The 20,684-nt window shown below is 44.0% G+C and overlaps 1 protein-coding gene across 3 annotated transcripts in view; it reads left to right on the top strand.

Annotated features, from left to right (window-relative positions):
• Positions 1 to 20,684, top strand: part of GNG12 (G protein subunit gamma 12) — a 127,836-nt gene that overhangs the window by 71,894 nt on the left and 35,258 nt on the right. Inside the window, exon 1 of one of the 3 annotated variants that reach the window (XM_045035997.1) lies at positions 3,863 to 3,990. The exons of the other annotated variants lie outside the window; for them this stretch is intronic. The gene's annotated coding sequence lies outside the window, so the exon portion shown is untranslated. Of the gene's footprint in view, positions 1 to 3,862; positions 3,991 to 20,684 lie in introns of those variants that run through there. 3 annotated transcript variants of the gene reach the window in all.

The raw sequence follows: 20,684 nt of genomic DNA, 5'->3' as shown, positions 1-20,684 counted from the left end.
AAAGGGAGAGAGAGAATCCCAAGCCGGCTCCACGCTGTCAGCACAGAACCCAGTGCAGGGCTCCATCCCACGAACCATGAGATCGTGACCTGAGCCAAAATCAAGAGTTGGACGCTTGACTGACTGAGCCACCCAGGCGCCCCTACTTCTTCTAAAGTAACAGGTTTTCATATTTTCATTCTAACAAAGTATTGTATAACCAAAGAGAAATTTTTAATCACTGCACTGTATCATGCCACGTCCAAAGCAGACCCCTTCCCCATCCTCAACCCAGGAGGTGGGAGGCTGATGTCCAGAGCTGTCATCCTTTGAGCAGCAGCCACAGCACCACAAGCTCCTGGGGACCCGGGCCCGACAGCGTTTGTCTTCAGTCTGTGTCTAGCCTGAGAAGCCCGTGTTACCTGGCAGTGTCTCACCACGGCAGCCTCCCGGCTGGTATCCCCAACTCTTACCTTTCTCTCTCACCCCATAATGCAGTGCGCTTTTTATAAATTATAAGCCTGACAGGGCCATTCCTTTTTCTTTCTTCCTTTGTCCCTATGAGGAACTAACTTCCGTCTGCAATCAGGTGCAGCCCACAGTTCCTCAGGGAGGTCTTCCCACCTCAGCAAGCGTGCATCGGGCATCGCTGTTGCAGCCTCTGCTGGACCTCTCGTCACAGTTTCCGCACTGTTGTGAAGTTATCTGTCTCCCTCCCTCTGCTCCCAGATGCTAAGCCCCTTGAGGACGACGGTGCTGTCTTAGCTGGCGGTAGCCCAAGGGCCTGGCACAAACAAGATGGGCCTTCAGTGCACATTCACCAGCCACTTCTGCCGATCGAACCTTTGTCTTTGGCTCACTCTACGAGGCCTAGTTCTGCTTGTGGTTCTAGCTGAAAGCCTTAGCACCTTGGTGGTGTCAAGGCTTTCCTACAAACAGAATTTTACCACTAGTGATATCCCAAGCCCAGGATATATTTAGCATGGTTTGTCAGTAATTACTGTTCATCATCATGACCCTGGGACACTGTAAAAGTCTTAAGTGCCCTTGACTCATCACAGGCAAATTCAATTATTCATTTGGCAAACATTTTGAGGACCCACTTTGCACAAAGCATGTGCTTGGTACTGCGAGGTATAGAAGGATGTATAAGGTAGGGTTAGCCTCCCAGAGTTGACCTTAAAGCTTTTATATTTTGCTGATGGTTCTTCCTATGTTGAGTGTTTAAAAAGTACACACAAAAAACAAAAACAAAAAACAAAACAATTAAGCCCTTGAAGAAGGCAAGACCTATTTTAAAGGTACTGAGATGGGGTACTGAGATGGCTCAGTTGGTTAAGTGTCTCTTGACTTTGGCTGAGGCCATCATCTCCCAGTCGTGAATTTGAGACCTGCATCTGACTCTGTGCTGACAGCGTGGAGCCTGCTTAGAATTCTCTTTCTCCCTCTCTCTGCCCCTCCCCTGCTTGCTTTCTATCTCTCTCTCAAAATAAATAAAATAAACATTAAAAAAAAAAAAAAAAAGAGTACTGGGATCTCACAGTATAAATCCAGAAGACACTGTGGGCTCTTAGTTCAGCACAGAAATGGGATGAGCCACACTGCCTTTGGGGGATACAACGATAGATCAAACAAACCCCACCCTCAGAAAGCCCATAATGGAACAGAAAAATAAGATTTTTACCTAAGTACTTCTAAGACAATATAAAGTGGAAAAAATTCCCTAAGTAGCTATGTCCATTTTGACTACAAGTAGAAAACTCAACTCATCTAAAAAGAAGTTCAGATGCAGGCTTTCCACAGGTGACCAATTTAGTAGTTCATCAACATCAAGTTCATTTCATCTATTATGTCATCCTCAAAGCATTAGCTAGCTCTCCTGATGGGTACAGAAAGGCTGTAGGCAGCTCCTTCTCTCCTGTCAATGCCAAGGCAGACAGAGAACTGTTTTTTATGCATCTCTCCTTAAGAATGAAGAGACCTTTTTTTTTTTTTTATTTTTTTTTATTTTTTTAACGTTTATTTTTGAGACAGAGAGAGGCAGAGCATGAACAGGGGAGGGGCAGAGAGAGAGAGAGACAGAGAATCTGAAACAGGCTCCAGGCTCTGAGCTGTCAGCACAGAGCCCGACGCGGGGTTCTAACTCACGGACCGTGAGATCATGACCTGAACCGAAGTCGGACGCTTAACCGACCAAGCCATCCAGGCGCCCCAAGACCTTTAGAAACCTGTATCCCAACCCCAGCTGACTTCTCCTCATGTGTCATTGGCAGAACTGGGACATATGCCCACCCCAAAACTCATCCCTAACAAATGGGATGAGGTCATTTATGTGGTGTAGACCAATCTGCATTTACCCTAGTCATGTGAGGAAAGGGCACACTTGTTCTGTCAGCAGAGTGGAGGGGGGAAATGGCTATCGAGTGGCAGGTTAGAGTGCCGGGTACAGAGGAAATCATAAAAAATGTCACACTGTTCAGGAGGAGAGCAAGGCGGGCCCTCATAGAGGTTGCTTCCAGTGGAGAAGACCTACAAGCACACTTACTGTTTTAATGGAAGAAGTACAGGTGCTGTGGGAGCACATCAGGAAGGCTTCCTAGAGGAACTGACATTTAAGCTGTGGAAGAAGTCTACAAAGGGGAAGGACACAATATGATCTTTCAGGAGGTTTACTCTAGCTGTGAAGAATGGAGTGGCAGAGTTCGGATGGCAGGTAGACCAACTAGGAAGCTGTCACAGTGTTTCAGAGATCAGTGGCAAGCTGCTTGTAGTCCCAGCTAGCTTTGTGGCAGTGGGGCTATAAAGTACATGAATTTGAGAAATCCCGCATATGCAGAGAGAGCAGGACTAGGAGATTATAAGAAGAGGCGCAGTGGGAGAGAGGGGGGCCCAGGGTGACTGCAGAGCGTCTGGCTTAAGCAGCTGCCTGGATAGTGGGGCGACTCCCTGAGTCGGAGACCATAACAGTGGGCGGTTTGTGGTGGGGATGGGAATGTTGAGTTCAGGTATGACTGGAGCTTGGTGTGTGGGAGGCGGGTGGGGTAAGAAACAAGCTGGAGAGGTAATCACGAGTCAGAACTCTCAGGGCCTGTGGGCCCCGCTGGGAGGTTATACTTGATCCTCCTAAGAGGCTGTGCAGGGAGGTGATGAGGAGAAACAGAGGCAAGGAAAGTCTATGAACTATGCTGGAAAGGTCATAACAAGAGGGAGATGGCAGGTTCTCACATGTCACAGCCAAGTGGGCTGCAGGAAGCGGGGTCGAGGGGGGCCCAGGGTGGCTGAAAGGGGTATGGTGGTAGTCTAGAGCGACAACACCAGCTCCATACCCAACAGCCTCACAAAAAGGAGAAGAGATAACTTAGCAGAGCATTTAAATACGTGGTCACACTCAAGGCGCACCACCTGTCGGGGGCGGGCATTCTCCTACTAACAAGTACAGAAGCAGCCACGGAATGAAACCACCCAGGGCGGTCAGGGCAGTTCTGGAAGCCGCTCCCTGCGCTCCTGACTCAGGCCAGTGCTCTTTTTACTACAGATCCTTCAAGGAGCCTTTATGCACCACTGCCCAGACACTGGACTAAGTGCTGGGATCACAGAACTGGGGAGAACGCAATCCAGTGTGGCAGGCAGAGAAAGGCACGCAAGCAAATAAACAAATAAATAAATGCAAGCAATGAAGCATGAAGGCAGAAAGAGAGCTATGAGTGAGCACAGCACTTTCAGTGCTCAGGAACGGAGGAGGGGTGGGGGGGGGCGAGAGAAAACTCCTGCAAGTCCGCTGAGGGCTGCCCTGGGCCTCCTTTATCTCTGGCTTACCTGACCAGCACACCTTGCTTTATGATGTAAATGACCAGCACTGGTCCTGGATCCTCCATTCACTGTAAAACCTGCCTGAGTTGAAGCGCTGAGAGTATTTGAAAACAGGAGCTTTAAAAAAAAAAAATTCTTGCAACATATATACTGAACACCCACTGTGTACTCAGCTGTGTTCCAGGTGTTGGGCATTCAAAGGTGAGTGAGATGTGGGGTCTTCGTTGAGTAGAGAAGACAATTGCATGAACTTGCCATTGTAGTGCGATGAGGTCAATGCAGTGGTGGCACTGGAGGGCGCCGAAAGAAGGCCACTAATTCCGCCTGGGAGTCACTAGGGAAGGTTGCTAGAAGCTGTAATACAGATCAGATTAAGCTACCCTTCTCTGCTTTGGAACTTGTGTAAGGACACAGGGACATAAGTCAGCACTGACTAACAGCATCTGGCACATAGTAAACATGCAATGGATGATAGCTAATACTATTTGTAGCTAGATTAGTGAAGGGATCAGCTAAGAATAAAGAGAATGTTGCTAGAAAAGTAGATACTTTAGTCAACTGTCAGTTGCATAAATTTACATAAATTAAAGTGTTTGACATCAGAGCAGGAGTAGCTAACTGTTTTCAGCATATGCACCACCTAGGGTCGATGGGAGCCAGGTGTTGAAAAGACGTATTAATTAACTCACATCTGGGCCCAATAAGAAAGCACTGTGATCTATTAGTGATGTCTGCCATGGGCACGGAGGGGGATGAGGCAGAATACGTGCCACACATCTGCCGTCCTTAAATTAGAATAAGAGCTCAAATAACTGAGATCTGACTACATAAAACCTATGAACCCCACTCTTGTGCACTTCACATTTTCCAGAGACAAACAACAACGCCCTGTCCATATGTGAAATTTTTGTAAGTAATCATACTTCAGACCTGTCTATTGGAATCTAAAGTACATTCGGCCCAGTCCCTTATATTGGCTCCAGCTAGACAGCTGTCTTCTTGTCACTGATCAGAAGTAGAATCCTGAAACACCAAGGAAAGGTAAATATAGAGTAATTGATTGCCATGTTGATTGAACTATATTCCTCCCAATGGTGGGAGAGTAGAGGAACTTATGTTAGATTTTCTGTAAGAGCTGATATGAGAAAGGAGCTGCTGACGAGACTATGCCGTTATTCAGGGCTTCTGATTAAAGGGTCAGCCCGATCAGTCAGTGAAGGATGAGCCACACTGAGTTACTACCAGGCACCATGAGGGGAGGTGGAGAAGAAATGGCCGTTGCTTGTATTTTGGCAATAACTCTTGCTGAAAGACAGCTGTGATACGAATGCGCTAGCTCTTGTCATGCTTCACAATCATTAACCTGACATCTCTGTTTTGCTGTGCTAAATGCTGGTTTGGGTTAGAAAGGCAGCCAAGAACTCAAAGACGTAGAGAGGCATGTTCAGTACATGAGTTTAGCATGTTAAATTTGGAAGATCTTCCTGTTCACTATTGTTCTGGTCTCCCACTTCGAGAGTTGTCCACAGGTTAATCCTTTTTGTCAGTCTTAGAGATACAAGAGATCTCTTGCTTTTCATGTTGGAAAATCATTTAGGTTTATCTTTTCAGGATACTTTTGAATGGGAACGAGGGCCAAGATAAGGCTGTTTAGGTTACCTGTGTCCAGAGGCTCTTACAGGGAGCCGTACAACAGCAGGCATTTGGGTACATGTGACCTTTTCTACTCATAGTCACAAACACAGCAACCCAGACTTGCTGGAAGGCCCCACCCTGGCAGTTAACAGTTAATAATGCTCCCTTAGAGCCACCACACCGCAGGCTTGAAGGAGATTGGCCACTTCAGCCACAGACTTCACCATGGGCCAGGGAGCTGATGGTGTTTGTCCTTCCCTGAAGCACAGAAAACTTTTTTCTATGCATATAGTATTATTCCCAAAGGCAGACCATTAAACATTCTCCTTATGCCCCAGCAAGAAAGTGTCTTAAAGATTCTGCCTTACTTTCGAACAACTGTAGCTTTTACTTTAAATTTTTTTTAATGTTTGTTTATTTTTGAGAGGGGGTGGGGGGGAGGGGGCAGGGGGGGTGGGGATACAGAATCCCAAGCAAACTCCAGGCTCTGAGCTGTCTGCACAGAGCCCAACGCAGGGCTCAAATCCACGAACCTTGAGATCATGACCGGAGCCTAAGTCAGACGCTTAACCGACTGAGCCACCCAGGTGCCCCTATAGCTTTCCCTTTAAAAGCTAATGTCACTTATTTATTTAGTGGCCAACAAACATATATGATATATATATTTATTTATTGTAATAAATATATATATATATTTATGTGTTAGTATATCTATGAATATGAATATATATAGATGTAGTAACAAAAATATGAATGGCCAGTCATGGAGGCTGTGATCTTTACTATAAATCTTTTTTGAAAAGAGGTAAGTATGAATGGATATACAGGTGTGTGTGTGTGTGTGTGTGTGTGTGTGTGTGTGTGTAATAGTTGGAAAAATCCTGAGTGGCCCAAATAATTGTTATAATTAAAAACTGTTGAAAAAATATTTTGATACAAAAGGAAAGACAAAAGTGTTATCTTTTTTTAAATGGTGAACAAAAATAACTCTTTGTTAATGTTATTTTTAAAGTATCTGATATACGGATTATTACTTACACGAAGTGTCATAAAATAGGAAAATACATCCAACGAGGGGAAATACCTGTGCAAGTCACTGATGCTGTAACTAAAATGAATTCACCAAAGTGAATCATTAAAGTAAATAGAAAGAACTGAAGTTTATTCTGCATGTGATCTGCCAATCTGATAGGAGTCTGGCTCAAAAAGAGGGTATATAAATATGGACAGGATATTCTGAGAAATGAGTGGGCCTGGCAACACAACCCCCAGTTAGAACACTGTTTCTGTGGGAAAATATGCTTCCTAAGAGCCTTCTTTGAAACCAGCTTTTGAAATCCTGCTGATTTATAAGTCGGGGGTTAAGGGTATAAAGTGATCACCTACTGATCTGTAAAATTCTCAGCACTATTTAGTCATCAGGGATTTATTGAATAACTGCTGGGTGGATTATGCTGTGTGTGATAAGCATAGCAGGGTGAGACAAAAGAAATAAAGGAGCATTTCTGCCCTCAAGAAGCTTGTACCCAGTCAGAGAGAAAGCCTGCGTGCAAAGCAACCGAAGAGCTTTGGGGCCTGAGCCTGCAAAACAGGAGTCCTCCAGGGGGCAGCAGGGAGGAGGGGTGCAAGGCAGTGTGGCTAATCAGGACAATGTGGGGTTCCACCGGCAAAGTGTGTTCCCCATTAATTTGTAATCCCCAGAGGCACACCGAAGAGTCTTTCTCCTCTTCCTGGAGAGCCTCTCACACAAGCTTGAAGCAGTGGCTGCAGTGAATGTCATATGATCCCAGAGTCCTGAGCAATTCAAAACCACAAATGGCATGTGGCATTACCTTATTAGGAAAGGTTCGGACTTTTTCTTTCCTTTTTTTTTTTTTTTTTTTTAATTTTCTTTTCTTTCCTATTCTTTTCTTTCTTTCTATTTTTTTCATCTCTTTTTTCCTGGGGTTTTTTTTTTTCTTTTTTCTTTTGGAAGGTAGGCTCTTGGTGGGCTAGGCTGTGATGTATACTTCCCATCCCCAAAGTTCCAGTTCTGAAGCACACCCTGGTGAATCAGCCTTTCTGAGATTTGGAACCTGACTTTGTGTGTTTTGTGTCATTTTCTGGGAGAGTCTACAAATGGAACAAGGCTTAACCAGTGACTCAGTAACAGCAGGCAGGGTCCTTGCCTTATTTGTAAGGAGAAGCTACTGCTTTTCATTTTTCTCAAGACTGGGGTCACCAAAAGTGACAAGGGACATGGGGGGGGGGGCAAGTTGGCTGTAAATTCCTGAGCCTGGGGCTGTGCTGCATCCTCCTGGGAATGACTCTCGCCTGTGGAGAGGGGGCTGTGGCTGCGGCTTCGGCTGCCAGGTACGCCATCCAGATCAACCACTGTGCTCTGATTGGAAACGCCTAAAATAGGCCCTTTGCTCTGTTCTGCACATAGCCTCTGAGAAGTGCTTCCCAGGGGCTGCGGATCAGCAAATAATTGCATCCAAGCCGTACTTACGGATCTATTCTTGAGTGTTTAGAAGCAGGGAGTCCTTGTTCCTCCTTAGGCAGCAGGGGAAGGGGGGTGGGTGGATGCCATTCCTCTCCAAAGTGTTTACATTATAATAATAATAGTAGCAATGATAACGAAGCACAATTTGTTGAGTGTTTACTATGTTCCAGGAACTGGAAGCACTTCATATGCTTCATCCCATTTAATTGTCCTTAGAGCCCTGGAGGAGTTTTTACATTATTATCTCCATTTTGCCGATGAGGCAAGCCAGGCTTAGGAAGGTTAAGTAACCTATCCAGAGCCTCCCTGCTAGTAAATTACAAAGCCAGTTTGCAAACTCAGATCTGGCTACCTCCACATTTCATTACCAGACTTTGCTTCCTCTCAGACACAATGTTATTTACAATTGCTTACAGTTCTTTTACTTTATTCTCCTGTGTTACTTGGGAAGGAGCAGAGCTTCCCCCTGCACCCCCCAGACACTCCCAGGGGAGTGAGAAGAGGGAGAGGCGTTGGAAAAATAAGTCAGAGATGAATTTATTTTGAAAAAGGAGGGTTAGTGAGGGAAGTGTTGACTTGGCCGGCACAGGAGAGGCTATTCAGGACTTCGCGTGCATTGCGGAAGAATGCATGGAAATGAGTGGGAGAAACAGAAAGTAAACTGGGACAGGGCAGGACCCAACAGAAGGAAACGAGATAGTCAGCAAAGAAAGGGGCAGTCCTGCCTTCAAAAGCAGTGTGTTAATGATTAGCACTCTGCAAACGTTTCAGATCTCACGCGCTCACGGGCGGTATGCAGAACCCTCTTGTCTGGAGGAGAGTTTTGCTTTCCCGAAGACAAAACCGTGACATTTAATTCTGAGTTTCTACAAGGACTGGATGAAATCACCACTGGAAAAACAAGAATGGCAGCACATGTTAATTATTTCAGGAACTCTAAGAGGGTGCAAATAAAACACTCGCCACCCCAAGGAGAGATGCTGCAGACAAGCCTTCCTCCACCCTCTCTTTCTGCTGCTCCCTCCCCCACAGTCATTCTGCCTCCTGCCCCCTTGCTGCCTGGATCCCACATCCCAAAGTTCCCTGTGAAGAAGAAAAAAAAAAAAAATGCATAAAGGAGGGTTTTTTTGCAAAGTAAACTGACTCTTCCCAGAAACCAGTGGTATCCTTGTTCGGCTTCTCTGACCTTCCTATCACATTGATCTTTGATTTGGCATCCTGCCCCCTAACACTAGCTTCTCTGCCACCAGCATCTGAAAAGCCAGGGATTTCTTTATTGATCTTTAACCAAACTCTTAAATACCCAGGACTTACCCTCTTCAAAAGAACCATTTTGCAAGCAGAAGAATCTTTTTGAAAGTGAATTGTAGTCCACTTTGCATATTCTCCCCCCACTTTTTTTTTCCCCTAAAAGGAAAGCTCTTCATCCCTGCCCACCCTCCCCTCCCTTCCACCCTCTCCTCCCCTCTACACACTAACAGTCTCTGGTTTTAATATAGCAAGTTCTGTAACTATTTGTCTTTTGCAGATTAGGAGAGTGAAACATTGCAGCCGCTCTCTGCGGGTTCCCATTCTGCCCCAGTGAATAGAACTATGCCCCACCATCCTTCTCCTCCTGGCCAGTGGCCTCAAGTCCCCTGGTATCTCTGCCTTGGCACAGGGAGCTGACATTGTTTGCATAGCGTACATTCCTGGACAATTGAACTAGCCAGTTTAACCTTCAGAGCATCCCCATCGGTTTGTGGGTGTTTGTTCCGGGGAGAGGGGGAGAAGAGACAGTGGCTTTCATGGTTCACACATGATGCTACCCACACACATAAAATTCCAAATCCTTATACTCTAGAGATTAGCTGAACACTGTGCTGCCGAAATTCACAAGTGAAATCAATTGTTGAAGGTACTTCAGTCTTTCCAAAAGCGGGATACCATTCATACTTTGTTCTTACAGCCCTCCCTGTTCACCTCACTGCCGTCAGAGGAAAGCCTTTTAAGATGATTTCATGTGAAATTAATCTTCATTAATTAAGATGCAATAATAGCACATATTTCTTGAAATACATTATGACTGGCATCTAATGAGGGAGACTTTAAAAGTCTCTTCTTTCTTTCTTTTTTTTTTTTTAATGTTTGTTTATTCCTGAGACAGAGACAGAGCGTGATCAGGGGAGGGGCAGAGAGAGAGGGAGACACAGGATCTGAAGTAGGCTCCAGGCTCCGAGCTGTCAGCACAAGAGCCTGACACGGGGCTCGAACCCACGAACTGTGGGATCATGACCTGAGCCGAAGTCGGACGCTTAACCGATTGAGCCACCCAGGCGACCCTAAAAGTCTTATCCCAAAGATCAAATCTTTGACCATCCAACACTCAGAAAAAATTTTTGTGCTTTTAAAACTGCACATTATAAATTATTTCCAGTTTTGTGTACATGAAGGTTGGTTCCAGAAATGACATCAGGAAAGATACAAAAGTTGAATCTCATCAATTTTTCTTCATTTTGAATGAATTATAGTCCCCCCCCCCCCATCACCCAGCACTCACCCTCATCAAAAAACTTAATATATTACTTGCTTTAGGGATGTTTAGCAGACTTTTCCTTTCAAATTGGAGTTTAAGCCTACCACATCTATTATCACCTTTCACCTTCCCCAGATTCTAAAAGAATAAATGTCTTAAAACCTTGAAATCGAAAGAAAAAAAAATTGCAATCTCTCTGAATTACTTGCCGCTACTCACTAGGTTAAGCATAACTTTTTCTTTTCTTTTCTTTTCTTTTCTTTTTTTTTTTTTCTTGCACATAATTTAAAAATCAGAACACCAACCCGTGGATTTAAGCCAAACCCCTATTTTTAGAACAGTGTAAAAAAAAAAAAAAATCACAGATTTTATTTTCGGCCACACAGAGGGACAGTCATGGAGGAGGCTCCCGGGCGTTTCTCCGTCCCTCGCTGAAGAGCTGGTTTGAACACCTCCTCCCCTGGGGAGCTGCCTCCCTCCTGACGCCTTCCCCAGCACAAGCCAGTTCCAAACCTCTGACGAATTGGTTACTGGGAAGAAAGGATGTTGCAGGCTTACTTTAAAAAAAGAAGAAAGCAAACAACAAAAAGTGTTTTGTAACTTTCCTTTTAGTTATAGTGCATTTGACAAAGTGCTCAATGAGCTTGGGGGGAAATGGAAACTTTTTTTTTTTTTTTTTAATTAAGAATGGAAGAGAAAAGTTTCCTTATGTATTCTTACAGGAGTCAACTTAATTATGCCTTTGTCAGCAGGTAGTTTATAGGGGAGTCAATTTTTAAAAAAGGAGAAGGCTCTGGCCTTTAATTATCCCAGTTGGTATTCAGCTTTAGAAAGTCAGCGTACCTGCTGAGTATGTTAATTTAACCACTTTATAGCATCTTAACTCTGCTGCCTTTCCTCGACCAAACCAATTCCCCAAAGAAAAGAATTCAGAGGAGTTAGGTGATACAGGAGAGCTTTATACCTTCCTATCTTCCCTTCTGTTTAAGCTATACTTAGGGCTTTAATTAAAATCTTTAGGTCAGTTTTTTTTTTTTCCTTAAAGTCATTTACTCATTGATTCACATATTTCTGCATCCCACAAATTCAATCAATAAACATTTAAGTGCTTGCTTTTCACTAAGTGCAGGGTTATCCTGCCTTCAGAAACCTTAGATTCTAAGGGAACAGAGACAAGTAATAAGGGGCTTATTCCAGACCATAGTAAGTGATCAAGTCATTTCCACAAATATTTATTAAGTGTCCACCTGCTACCCAGAAATAGGAGATGCTCTTGTAGAACAGTCTTTGAAGAGGGGCTCTCAAATTTGCTTTCATTCTTCTTCCCTAATCCTGTGAGATAAAGGGGGACAGGTGCCATTTTCTTCATGTTCGAGGAGAGAAAATTAAAATTGAAAGAAATGAAGCCATGGGTTCCAAAGTTACAAAATCCCCACGTGGAAGAACCAGAACAGGGCACTTGGCCCGGTTTCTGTCATTCTTTCCCTGTGCTGTGTGCATCCTGGTCACAATGGTCCCAGCAGCTTTTAACGCAGGTGGATTTGGGGCCCAGGAGCATACAGTGCCTTTTCCCAATTGCACAGCTAATTGTCAGATCTGGGACTAAAGCCTAGATCTCTATTCTAAATGTATTCTTTCAGCTCAGCAATTCAGATCAAAAGCCTGCTGGGTCCCACAGCCAGTGGACATGGTGGGCTTGCAACTTGGCCACAGCAAGAGTGAATTTCAATACATCTTCCGTTGATAATATATCCATTGCCCCCTGCTTGGTTTATCAGCTATGTATAGGTGCCCACATAAGACAGATTTGTATTTTATTTCACAACATTTATGAAATATTTACTATGTGCCAAGCACTGTTCCAAACACTTTACAAACATTAACTCATTCCCTCCTCAATACAACCTGAGAGGACAGGTACAATTACCACCCTCATCTTTGCAGATGAGGAAAGAGGCACAGAGATAATAAGTAACTTGCCCTCAGTCATACAATTAGTAGGGGGCAGAGCTGGTCAAGCCCAGACAGCTTGGCTCCAGTCTATGAACTTAGCCACTACTCCAGGTTGCTAAATGGGATCACATTTTCCCTTAGGCAATGTGCTAGGAGGGATAGAAGATTTGGAACCAGAGAGGCCTAAGTTCAAATCCCAGATCTGCCCTTTAGTAGGTGTGGGATTTGGCACAAAATCATTCTTCCCATCTGTAAAATGGGACTAATGCATACTTCATAGGGTTGTAGTGAAGATGGAAGATATTTCCATAGCTCCTCACAAAAACACCCCAGTCGTAGCAGCCACTCAGCAGGTAGCGGTAACACATTCATGGTTCTAGACTCAAGCCTTGTCTCCATCTGTTTCTGTAAAGCTGGCTAAGTAAGATATGTGAGCTCTCTGCGGGTTACAAATAGGCACCCCTTTTCATGAACATTCTTTACCTATCTGAAAATTAGTTGGAGAGGTGCCTGAGTACGATGTGAGGCCTAGTGAAGAAGAAATACCACGGGTAGCTGTTGCCTTTCCTGGGACATCTGAGAATTTTGGCTTGGGCTCTAGACTCACATGTAGCAGTTGACTAGTTCAAAAACCCTGCTGCTTACCCTGGAACCATCTTGCTCAGAATGTAGCCAAGGAACTCATGTCTACCTGAGGTCAGATCCCAGCACTGTGCGCTTGCTAGCTCCAATTTATTTAATTGCCTTGTGCCTTAGTTTCTCCCTATGTCAAGTGGGGAGGATAGTAGGTACCCCCCCCCCCATAGGATTAGAATGAAGATTTAATAAGTTAATCCTCATATAGCATTTAGCACAGTGCCTGGTACATAGTAAAAGCACAGTAAGTACTGTTGAGATTATCGTTAATAGTATTCTCCTCATTCAAGCAATATCCTTTGGGGACCCCGCCCCCCAACTTCCTCCCTTCTGTCTCTCACACACACCTGAAGTGGCTTATTACGTTATTAAGGTACTAACCATTTTCAGTACTCTACATACAGGTAAATACCATTTTCTCCATCTCAATATATTTCCAGAAAATTATTTAGCATCCAATCTATGTTCCCCAAGTCTCTGAGAGAACAAAACTTTCAAAGAAAGCTAGATGACCGGCCTGCCTCATAACTTAGCTCCTGCTTCCAAAAGCATTACAGACACCTTTATTAATTATATTGCTAATTAACAAATTATAAACTAATTATAATTAATTGAATTTTCTGAAGTCTTAAAAATAGGTCTTAAATTTAAATAGGGGCTCTTGGGGTGGTTGTTTGTTTGTTTTGTCTTTTGGGGTTTTGTTTTGGTGACAGTCAAGAAGCAAATTCAGACATAGGCAGATAAGAGTAACCTCAACCGCCTTCTTTCCCTGGGGCCTCACCTTGCAAAGGGTGCTGCTTCTGCCCAGAGCCATTCCAGCCTGTCATCCTCCCTTCCCAGTCCAACCAGCAGTATCTGAGGTTCACACTGGCTGTGCCAGTGCAAATAAAAAATCTCCATCACGTGCTGTACAGGAATATTCATGCCGCAAGATGAGGAGTTTTCATTATTCACAAAAATTTGTTGCATCTTGCTTTATTTAACTCTGTGTATGATGTTGGCTTACCTGGCTTTCCTATGCAAGAAGAACCTTGCCTCCGCATCACATACTAGGTACAGTACATACTAAATCTTGGTGCTGAGAATCCAAGATCCAGATTCCCAAAATACCACATGGCATTTTGTTTTCTTTCCACCTAGCTTCTCCTCCTCCTTCCCTACTTCAGACCCTGGAAGGCGGCTTTCATGATACCACCACCCAGAGATGTTCTCCTTCCTGAATCCATCAGTACTCTGAATTTTGCCCTTCCTGATCAGAAACCTGTGTTCTTCTGATTAATAAGTAGACAGCTTGTGACTTCACTCTTCTAATGAGTAAAAATATCAGTATTTTGCCTATCAGTGCCAAGAGCATTTATCATACCTGTATAGCATCTAACAGCATATGTTTACTGTTTTTCTTTAAATCTATTTCAACTTAACTCAGTTTCTAAGGTAGCCTTTCCCTAAGCCATATCCTCAAGAAAACCATTGGTCTAGTGTGTGATTCTTTTTCTAACAAACATCAAGCATTAACTATAATTATTATTAAAGAATGTATGTCTCTGACCACCAAAAATTATTGAATGTTCCAAAGAGTGGAAAATAGCACTCTTTGACATCAAGACCAATTACATGGTATAATTTGCTAGCATTCTTTCACAGGGTAGTGACTTTGTTTATAACCAAAAAAAAAAAAAATTTTTTTTTTTTTTTTGGGTCGTGTGTGTTCCTTTGTACACACTATTCTGCGCTATTTTTCTTTTTCTTCAGCTTCTTTGGACTCTATCATTTAAGGCTCTAAAATATATTCCTCTCTTGAGATAATAATTATCCTTATGGTATAATATGAAGATAAAAGCTCTGAGCATAGTGCCTGGCACAGAATTAGGGCTGTTAGCTCCTCTTTGGTCGGTGCGGGTGTCGTCTTCTCAGCTGAATTTTTCAAATCCTTGGAATCACAGAATTCCTAAATTCTTTGTGAATATATAGTATAGTGGCTTCTTGCCAGAGGAAACCCAGCACATGCTTATTAAATGAATAAAAACTGGACAATTGGGGAATAGTCAGGGAAAAGAAACAGAGACTGGGGGCAAGAGGATAAAACGTTTCTCGATATTAGTACACATTGTTGTGGATGGGTCTCTTTTTGTGACTGTCCTTATTCAAGTGATTTCTGAAAGGATGTTGGAGAATCTGTCTCTGGCCAGGTTACCCCTCATTTATGCCACCTCTAAGAGGAGGAGAAAGGACTGAAATCATCTCAGGACTTTGAAGTTTGGGTCACTTGAAACACTGAAATAACTTTCCAGAACATCTTTTACCCCATGGGCGAAAACTCAGCAGCTGAAGGACAGTGGAGCAGTGAATGAGACCCACCTCCCCCGGGAGCATCTGTCTGCTCCTCAACCCTAGCCCAGCAACCACATGGGAATACATGCTCTGGAAAGATGCCAGAAGTGTATATTTTTATGTGAAAACTCTCAATTTTAAAATGTTGGCACTGGTTTTTTTTTGTTTTTTGTTTCTGTTTTTTTTTTTTTGTTAATGTTCATTTTTGAGAGAGAGAGAGAGACAGGGCACAAGTGGGGAGGGGCAGAGAGGAAGAGAGACACAGAATCCGAAGCAGGCTCCAGGCTCCAAGCTGTCAGCATACAGTCCGAATCAGGGCTCGAACCCACAAACCTTGAGATCATGACCCTAGCCAAAGTCAGACGCTCAACAGACTGAGCCACGCAGGTGCCCCCTCTTTTTTTTTTTTTTTTTTTAAACTAATTCTCTGTGGGCCAAATAAAACAGGTCTGCAGGCCAGCCCCAGACCTCCAGCTGCCAGTTTGTGAATTCTGACTTACTTGATTTTAGAGTTTGTCCTTAGATAATACAACATTTTTTCAAAAACTTGTTCTAATGTCAGGCAGCTAGTTTAATTGTGATAAACTCTGAGAATGCTGGAATGAAAGAGCAATTTGTAACTTTCGTGGTCACTTCCTGTTGGGTGTGATCCCAGCTCTTCCAAAATCTGAGAACCAGCTGTTGGCCCTCAAGCTTGGGCTCAGATCTTTCCCCTCTTTGCAAACAAAGGAAACAGATGCCAGGCAGTTAACCGCACAGGTAACATCTTGGTAGGAGGGGCTTCTGTTAGAATACAGTGAGCTCTCTTCCAGAGTCAATGCATTTTTGTAAAGCAATAAGGAACAGCTTGGAAGAAAAGTTCATGTTGGCTGCACATGTCAATGACCTTAACCCAAGAAGGTGGTGGCCTTGAAGTCCAGGTGTGCAATCATTTAGAATAGCCAGGAATTCTGACTTGTTTATTCTTCTCAAAGACCAGAAGAGCTTTAAAAAGCAAACAAGGGGCGCCTGGGTGGCTCAGTAAGTTAAGCGTCTGACTTATGATTTCAAGCCTAGGTCATAATCTCATGGTTCATAGGTTCAAGTCCCCCGTCGGGCTCTGTGCTATAGATTCTCTCTTGGGACTTTCTTGCCCTCCCCCTCTGCCCCTCCCCTGTTCATGTGCTTTCTCTCCCTCTCCCTCTCTCTCTCTCTCTCTCTCAAAATAAACTAAAAAAAAAAAACAAAAAAAAAACTTCTTAAAAAAAGCAAACAAAAAAATTTAAATCATCAGAAATGCTTTTTGGTTCTCAGCACTAATAATCTTTAAGAAGTATTTGTCTGTCTCCTTTCCCCAGTGTATAATTTATAAAAATGAACTGAGGTCCAAGTTAGATAAGAAGCTATATGATTGATGCATGACCTTCATATCTGAATTGAAGTGGGAACAAACAGTGGTAAGAAGTATTTGGGCAGGTAGTTCATTTTAATTCTTTTTTTTTTTCTTTTAAGATCTTGTGGATGAAAGTACGAAACAAGTGATATACCCCCTTTATTCACCCATATCCGTGGCGTACCTGTTACGTTATATACGTAGTGGACTTCTGAATGAAGCCATAATCTTTCCCTACTCAGTGTCGGCGATGGGCAAACTTATTCTTTAAAGGGCCAGATAGTAATTATTTTAGGCTTTGTGGACCATGCAGTCTCTGTCACAGCTATGCAGTTCCGCCATTGGAGGGTGAAAGCAATCATGAATAATACATAAACAGGTGGGCATGTTCATATTCCCGTGAAATCTTATTTGCAAAAATTGACAGCAGACTGGATTTAACTTTCAGGCAGTAATTTGCCTCTTGAGCTGAGTGAGGAAGAAATATGGGAGACTTCATTATATTTATTTATTACATTCTTTATTGGTTCCATTGCTGAAACAATAATAGCAAAAGCATAGACCTACCTTGGCAAATCAACTTCATCTTTCTATGTTGTAATCACTCTTTGTCCATTTACATATGTAATTTTAATGTTTATTTGTTTTTGAGAGACAGAGAGAGGGGGAGAGAGAGAGAGAGAGACAGAATCCGAAGCAGGCTTCAGGCTCTGAGCTGTTAACACAGAGCCTGATGTAGGGCTTGAACCCACGAACTGTGAGATCATCACCTGAGCTGAAGTCGGATGCTTAACCAACTGAGCCACTCAGTCACCTCTGCATATATAATTTTTATACACCTTGTGAGTAGCGGAAGTAAAAATGTTTTCCTTAATGTGATACCTAAACATCTGTATATAGCAGTACAGTGTTCAGAATTATACCTTAAGTGGTATAGGGTAGGGTACTCTTTCTTGCTGACTTACCATAATTCATCCATTTCTGTGTTTTGTGAATTTTTATTTTTTTCCTTCATTTTTAATTTTTCAACAAGTAATATGGCAGTAAATATCTCTATGCACATGCCTTGTACTCTGGATTGTTTCCTTAGGATAAATTCCCTGAGTTAGAATTATTGGTTCAAAAGATAGGAACTTTTTTTTTTTTATGTTTATTCACTTTTGAAAGACAGAGACAGAGCACAAGCAGGGGTGGGGCGGAGAGAGAAGGGGGCACGGAATCTGAAGCAGGCTCCAAGTTCTAAGCTGTCAGCACAGAGTCCGATCCGGGGCTCGAACTCATGAACCGTGAGATCATGACCTGAGCCGAAGTCAGGCACTCAACCGACTGAGTCACCCAGGCGCCCCAGGAACTTTTTTTAAATACATTTTGAAAAGGATTGAAAAGTGACTTTGAAAAAGTTGTAACTGTTGCCCACGGTAGTTCTTGTTTCACAGTGGCTTTCATGGCCACGTCAGCCTTAGATTAAGCGGGCCACTGGATTTGGAATATCTGAACTCACTGTGTCTGCTTCATGCCCAGCTCTGGGGTGCTCCAGCCTGCAGGAGTGGAAACATAACACTTCCCTCCCCACTGAAGCTGATCTGCCGGATATTCTTAGTAATGGGGGGATCATTAGGAGTAAATATCTAACTTTCCAAGTAGACAACTCTGAAGCAGCTCCTCCTTTGAAGGCTAGATCTTAAACACCACTTCCGAAAGGCCATCCCTGATGCTCTGGGCCACTTAGAACCCCTTTGCTCTGTGATTTTCTTGGCATAGAGCACAACCCCATAGAATACCCACAACACATTTTATCACCTGTGAATGCCAACCTTCCCTCACTGCTCTATCCCTGGTACCTCATGTGGGTCCTGGCATACAATAGGTTTGCAGTAAACTTAGGTTGAATTAAGATCATGCTGGTCCCTGTGTGGCATCTCTGTTGTGCATTGGTGGTCAGTGGCTAGGACGTTGTAAAGACTCACTGTGCTCTGCAGCACAGCCTAGAATTAAGATGGTCTTCTGAGTCCAAAAATGGCAAAAATCCAAACACAGGGGAGGGATGGACCGTCTAGATGTCAGGGAAAGGATCTCAGAGCAGGAAGAGCTAGGCCCAGAATTCTAATCACGGTGTGTCTAAGTATAACAGAAACTCTGCCCCTGGGGTTCCCCTGTCTGAGGACAGAATGTGTTAATGGAAAGCAGGTGGTCTGCCAGGAGTCTGGAAGGGAGAAGAATCAGTTGATGCTTACTGAGCATTGTCCGGGCCGATACCTGCTAAATCTGAGGTCACAGGAGAAGTGGGCCAGTGTGCCGGCGGGCCTCAGCCCAGCTGATCCATCTCACTGTTATTCACCTCCCTTTGCTTAGACCATGTGCTCCCCATGCAGCCTCCCAGGGTGTCCCCTGGCATCCTTCCTGAAGCACCTGATCCCAGGGAGGGCTGACCTGCGTAGAAGAGCAAGCCTACTGGTTTCTCTGTCTCTTTGAGCTTGACTAGCATGGGTCATCCCCAGAGAGGATTCCCTCTGAAGGTAACTGATAGGGTTTCAGAACCTGACAAGCTGAGGCCTGGACTTGACCATAGTGTCTCACTGTGGTGTTGCCCGGCCCAAGCCCAAAGCTAAGGGTGGCTGGCATTCTGCCTGACGGGCATCTTGCCTGACTTCCTTGGGCACCTTCCACCTGCCTCAGAACTGTCAGTCCTGAGGAGAGCTGCACACATGGTCAGAGAAATGGGCTTTGGAGTTGAGCAAACCTGGAACCTCTTACTAATAAGAGGCAAGCAGGAGCTGGTGGGAAGACAGGCCATGGCTAGGACTGGTTGAGCCACTAGGCAGCCAGGGGTTCAGAGTTCCCTGACACCATCATCACCACCAAATCCATTAAAGGACCTATTACTACTTCTTCAGTGGCTGCTAGAATAATTTCTGTGATCTCATTCTCAGAGAAGTGTCAGGATCCCACTAACCCCTGGCCCATCCAACAGAGTCACTGAGCCACCCACACACTGGGCCATTTCCTTGGGTTTCTTATCTCACATTTGCAACTGACACCCAGGTTCAAACCTTGTCTCTTCCATTCAGTGACTGTGAGACTGCAGGCAGTTCACATACACTTTCTGAGTGCGTTTCCTTGTTTGTGAAATGGTTGTAATATTATACACCTTGTCAGGTTTGCATATGGGTTACAGATAATGTAAAAAACAGAAGCTGGCAGGCACGTAAGACACATTCAATAAATGATATTTACGGTATTTCTATCACTCAGTCATTCATTCAACACATACATTCTAGGCACTGTTCCAGGAGCTGAGCAAACAGCATTGAAAGAGACAGACCTTGTCGGGTGCGATAGTGTGTATAGAAAGCTATATGGTCCCAGCTACTCGGGAGACTGAACAGGAGGATTGTCTAAGCCCATGAATTCTGGGCTGTGGGACCCTATGCCAGTTGGGAGTCCACACTAAGTTCGGCATCAATGTGGTGACCTCCCAGGAGCAGGGGACCACTGAGTTGCCTAAGGAAGGGGTGAACTGGCCCAGGCTGGGAAAAGACAGACCTCTCTCTCATGGAGCTCAGGTTCTAGGAGCAGAGGCAGGCAAAAGACACATAGAATGGAATACCAGGCACTGAGTGACCCCTGTTCAGAAGAAAACGGAAGCAGAGTAAGAAGAAAGAAAGTGATGGGTAGAATAGAGTAGTGGCTATTTCAAGCAGGGCAATCAGGGAATGCCTTCCTGAGAAAAAGGATGTGAGCAGAAACCTGAACAAAGAGAATAACCCATACACATATCTCAGGGAAGGACATTCCAAGCAGGAAGGGTAGCAGATGCTAAGGCCCTGAGGTGGGAGCAGGCCTGGCATGTTTATGGAAAAAGCCAGTAGACCACAAAAATTAGGGAGAGGAGAGTGGGAGAAAGTCTGGAGTAGTGGCCAGTAGCCAGATCTAGGGTCTCCTAAACCATGCTAAGACTCTGGAATTAT

This window comes from Felis catus, chromosome C1 (genome assembly GCF_018350175.1).
Source record: "Felis catus isolate Fca126 chromosome C1, F.catus_Fca126_mat1.0, whole genome shotgun sequence".
Classification (NCBI taxonomy): domain Eukaryota; kingdom Metazoa; phylum Chordata; class Mammalia; order Carnivora; family Felidae; genus Felis; species Felis catus.
The sequence above is the reverse complement of the archived record's forward strand: the minus strand, read 5'-3'. Positions and strand labels throughout refer to the sequence as shown.